Below are 5,370 nucleotides of genomic sequence, written 5' to 3' on the forward strand. Positions count from 1 at the left end.
CATGAATACATAAACACTATACACTCCGGACAATTAAGCTTATAAACGCCAGATTTATCCAATTTGTCCACCTTACCTTTGGCATTGAAAAGGAAATCAGATTACCTGGCATGCGGCCTGAATGCCAGTTTCACTTTTTTTTTAAAAATCCTGCAATTGTCTCTGTTTTTTCACGAAAATATATTATAGTACGTAAATATGAGGTTTTGTTTCCTGGCACAATTCAGAAGTGAGTCAAAAAAGAAAACATCATATTCACATACAGATTAACATACCCCTGGATTAAACGATCAGAATTCAAGAAATTTGTAACTTGAACATATTTTCGTAAAAGAATAGAGACAATTGTGGAATTTAAAAAAAAACAATGCGGAAGTGGCATTCAGGCCACATGTCAGTACGTCACGCTAATTTGATGATTCACCCTGTTAGTACACGTGACCAAAATGTCTTCCAGAATATCTCATGAGGGTACTGGAAAATATGAATTTTTCTTTGAATTGAAGGGGTTATATTTTTAGGAGTGATTAATTTTTTTGGGAAAGAAAGTTTGGCTTTCTACTACTCCATCTGATACAAAAAAGGGATGAGAGAATCTTCTGTTTCAGGAGGACTTTCTTTCAGTTTGTGTCTGAAAGTAACTTCTTTGCATGATCTACATATCCATGTATAGAGTTACTTATTTTCAAAATGATCACTTCCTTCCTTTCTTTGGAAGATTATCTCATCCCTTTTTTTGTATCAGATGGAGTAGTAGAAAGCCAAAAACTTTCTTTCCCAAAAAATGAATTTTTCATTTTCCTAAGTATAAACATTCGTATCAGAGTCACCCTGTTAGATGATTCACCCTGTGAGTACACCTTACTATAAAGTATTCCAGGAAATTTCATGGGGGTATTGTCATGGATTGGGAAATATGGAGTTTTGTCAGAGAATAGGAACTATTCATATTCAAAAAAATAATGATTTGTATCAAAATCGATACTGTTTATACGCTTCCTCTGCTCACTTAATATGGTTACGAAAAGGTAATACTGAAATATCTTATTCAAAGTTATTCTCTGCGTATACAGTGTGGTCCACTAAGTGTGCAACAAATGGGAAACTTTTTCATTATCGATTTCTCAAAAAAATTTATTCTTAACAAAAGTTGGTGCATGTTCCAAAACTATACCAAGTGTTCCTGAAATGGCTTTATGACAAACATCATACAGGATAGGCCAAAAAGTATAAAGTTTGTTCAAGAGTAAAGTACCCTTATTTCAAAAAATATAGAAATATGTTGGAGGGAAAAGTTGCTTAGAATTAAAAGTTATGTTGAGATACGAAGTTATGGCCTGCTATTCGATTTTTTTTTTTCGGAAAATTTTGAATTACCCCCGTATGATACATATTTTTACTATTTTGATTTAATATGTGTTTGAAGTTGCCACATTCAAATTGTTTTGGAGTATTTTTTATCAAATTGAAATTCATTTGTGAAATTTACTTGGATTTGTATTTTTTAGGTGACCGTCAACCGCGATAGATTTTGAAAGTTTAATCATGTGAACATTATACTTAGTAAAGTATTTGCCTCGTTAAAAAGAGTATTTGTTTTATTCTAGAGTCAAATATCGTTGCAACAAACATGAATTTGACGGTCACCTAAAAAATACAAATCTAAGTAAATTTGACAAATACACTTTAATTTCATAAAAAATACTCCAAACTAATTTGATTGTGTCAACTTCAAATAGATATTAAATCAAAACAGTAAAAATATGTATCATACGAGGGTAATTCAAAATTTTCCAAAAGAAAAAAAATCGAATAGGAGGCCATGACTTCGTATCTGAACATAACTTTCAATTCCAAGCAACTTTTTTAAAATAAGGGTACTTTACTCATGAACGAACTTTATATTTTTTGGTCTATCCTGTATGGGGTTTGTCATAAAGCCATTTCAGGTACACTCGGTATAGTTTTGGAACATGCATCTTTTTTGCCAAGAATAAAATTTCCTGAGAAATCGATAATAAAAAAGTTTCCCATTTGTTGCAGACTTGGTGGACCACACTGTATACGTTTAGAAAGTATTTCTTGATATGTTTGGCTCGATTGTATGATATCTCCCAATTAAACATCAGCCTTAGATTTATGAGAACCTTAGCGAAATCTTTGTAAATATGCCACCGTGGACCAGCCTACTCAAGCTAAGGTATAAGGAATCGTGCAGATAGCTGAATGGCCGCAGGATGATATGCGATTATGAACGATCCCCTTGGGAAACTGGACGAAACCTCATCGTAATCAGCCTACCTCTGGTAATGCGGGGCTCTTCCCTTGCTACACGTGGGAACACACATGAATTAAACAAACACAAAAACAGAAATAACAACAACAAAAACCAATTCCGAAGCTGGACAGAAGTGCTCACCTCAATCTAAGGCGGTGGCTGGGGATGAACAGAAATATTCACCCCAGTCTACCGCTTGGAATGAGGCTGGGCATAGCAGATCATCTCGTGATGTATTACAAAGGCCAAGGCGTAAGCGCATTTGCGACGCCGAGGCCAAAAGGAGGAAGAGAGCGAAGGAGGCAGGAGTAGCAGCAACTATAAGTGCACCTTCCTCCTTCCCCACTTCACCTCCAAAAGCAGGGACACTTCCTGCGGTGGGCGCCAAGGGCTCGGCCTTGAATAAAGACAAGGAACCGGCTCCCCTGCAGAAAAGCTCCCTCACTTGTGCACCTCCACGGAGGAAACCCCGTGGAGACAACCATGAGACACCTCAAGGTTGCCAAAGAGAGTGTGTTCGGCAAGTCTTGTCCTACACCTGCCAATATAAAGGAGATGTCTCCTAGTGACATGTTCACTTTCCTGAAAAGGAAAGGATGGACGATGACCTAGGATGACAACTCCTCGGGAGGATGTACAATGGGTACAATGGGTCTCATGTGGCCCAACTACTGTGGGTCTTCACTCACCTTCCCTACTCTACAGATATAGATGAGAACCTTAATAATAATAATGAATCGACTTTATTCATCATGATATACAATAGAATAAATAGCATTGAAAGTAAGATACTATTTCAAAAAATGATGAATTGGCGGAGATTCAGCCTAAGCTGTTTTTTAATCCTAATAACACCGCTTACAATTTCTCTTCTATTCCAACATCGACAGCCAACACTTCAGAAACTGTGAATGGAAAAGCTAACTTCACACTTAATGGATAGGTACTATTATTAATTAGCAAAATTTCCATAATCTTCACAACTATAAACATGATATATGCGACAGTACGTTTCATTGTATTTTAATTTTTATATATTCTAGATGAATGGATTCATATCTGTCTTACACGTTTTCTTCCACATGTTCAGTTATACAAACTTGTATTGATAAATCACGAATTGATGCACTTAATGACTTAAGTTTCCATATTTTCCATTCGAAAACTTCAATATATCTGACTTCATCGATTGATAACCTATTTATTTTGTAAACGACCGGTCGTAACAAATTAAAATCTCAGTAGGAATTGGACAAAAGTTATTTTCTTTCTCCTATATTCAATATATCTATTCATGTATAGTATATCACAAAGTTCAGTTTTAAGTAAATGTGATTTATAGTGGAATAATCAGTTTGGACTGGTATTTAAATTCTTGAAGTAAATTCATATCGACATCTTGGTACTCGAATAGTATGTTATATAACTGTTGTAAAGATACTGTTACGGGGGCAATTCCAATATGAATCTTCATCTACAATGAGATGAAAATGATTCTATAAATATCTGACATTATGCTGCATTATTGTTTCTTGACTAAAACCAGCCTGCTCACTCAGTGGTGTGGGCGTGGGAACTCAAAAGAAAAGAAATGTTATATAAAATAAAGGGGCGCCACCCGTTTAATACGGTTTTGTGTCGCCAAGAAACTTACTTAAACGGGAAAGAAATATAATCGACAATTATAAATAACAACCGATCATAAATAATCAACACTTAATATCCAATAAAAATAATTGATTTACTAGATATCCCTTAACCAATACAAGTTGATAACTATGGTTGATAACTGACAACATATCGTTCATATATGAATCTCCAAATATAGCTATAATTGGCTCACAAAATAAAACTATTATTATTATGACATAAGAAAATATGGTCTCATATATTCAGGTGATAATAAAATGTTTATAATTAAGGAAGAGCCTGCACTGGCATTTCTTGGTTTTTGCAGTATCATAGCAGCAATCCCAGCGGTAGAAATTATAGATAAACAATGAAGAAATACTCGCTTACCGGACGTATCCTTCTTGCAACATTGTATTAAAAAAATAGACCAAATTGTCCTCACGAATACCGATCCTACGACAATACTTCGGATCTTAGCTTGGCGGGACTTGAGGACTTTTCCTATTTCACCCAGACAATCTATCGTCGAGCAATAAATCGAAAGTGATATGTGGTGCATTCAAGGAAATGAAAAATCCAAAACTGGAACCCTAAAAATTATACCATTCGAATCTTAGCATATAACACAACAAGGGAGATGAATAGTTATTTTCAATGTTTGTTTTTGCCTTACCTCATTATTAGAGGGTTCATTTACTCAATAGTAGGTTTCCAAAAGGAAATGATAAGACACAAAATTTCCTTCAGTAGAGTTCAGTGCATAAATCCATAGAAGCAGAAGATTTCAGGATTGGTATCAATTGGAGCATCAAACTAATTCCTATATGATGATTTATATCTGCAATAATCCTCAAATCGACAAAACTTTACAACAATACCAAGTCGCTGATCTCCAGTACACTCGCTTACTGACTGAATGTCCTATTTTCACTGTGCACCGAGAATTCCAAAATTCGAGGGACGAATGATCAACAAACCTATTTGAAAAAACTTAATATTTGCTGAAAGGATTCGAGGAAACGAGAGACGACACTTGACCGTTTCTCTGTCTTTGTTGAATTCGCACCTTTCATTCGAAGGAATAGGGTAGGCGTAGCGCGGGCATAGATTATATTCGATAGTTCGCACGGAGACCAATGAATAATATACCGGGAGATTTATAATTATATTTTTAAAAAAGAAATTATTGAATGATAGGGGAATTTCATTAACTTCAGTTACCAACGTTCGGAAATAAGTTGCTTGTTATTAGGAATTCAACTATAATAAGACTACTGGGAAAATGAACTGTAACAATACCTAGTAACATTTTATATATTTCCAGAGAGCTACTTGCAAATTTCATAGCAGAGAATGTGTCAAAAGAATCCCAGAGTTTCAAATACTGCTGAAATATTTTGGAGGTTAATTAAAAATCGTATATTCGAATACAAAAGTTTCAATTGGTATTAGACAAATCA

The 5,370-nt window shown here is 34.9% G+C and overlaps 1 long non-coding RNA gene across 1 annotated transcript; it reads right to left on the bottom strand.

Annotated features, from left to right (window-relative positions):
- Positions 1–4,000: 4,000 nt before the first annotated feature.
- Positions 4,001–4,881, bottom strand: LOC111504091 (uncharacterized). The gene is made up of 2 exons (XR_002721954.2): positions 4,584–4,881; positions 4,001–4,500 (listed from the first exon to the last, which is right to left on the bottom strand). It is a non-coding gene; the product is annotated as an uncharacterized lncRNA (long non-coding RNA).
- Between the last annotated feature and the right edge of the window lie 489 nt (positions 4,882–5,370).

Source organism: Leptinotarsa decemlineata, unplaced genomic scaffold, assembly GCF_025532065.1.
Source record: "Leptinotarsa decemlineata unplaced genomic scaffold, Ldec_3_MD MMD2_tig00001019_RagTag_RagTag, whole genome shotgun sequence".
NCBI lineage: Eukaryota > Metazoa > Arthropoda > Insecta > Coleoptera > Chrysomelidae > Leptinotarsa > Leptinotarsa decemlineata.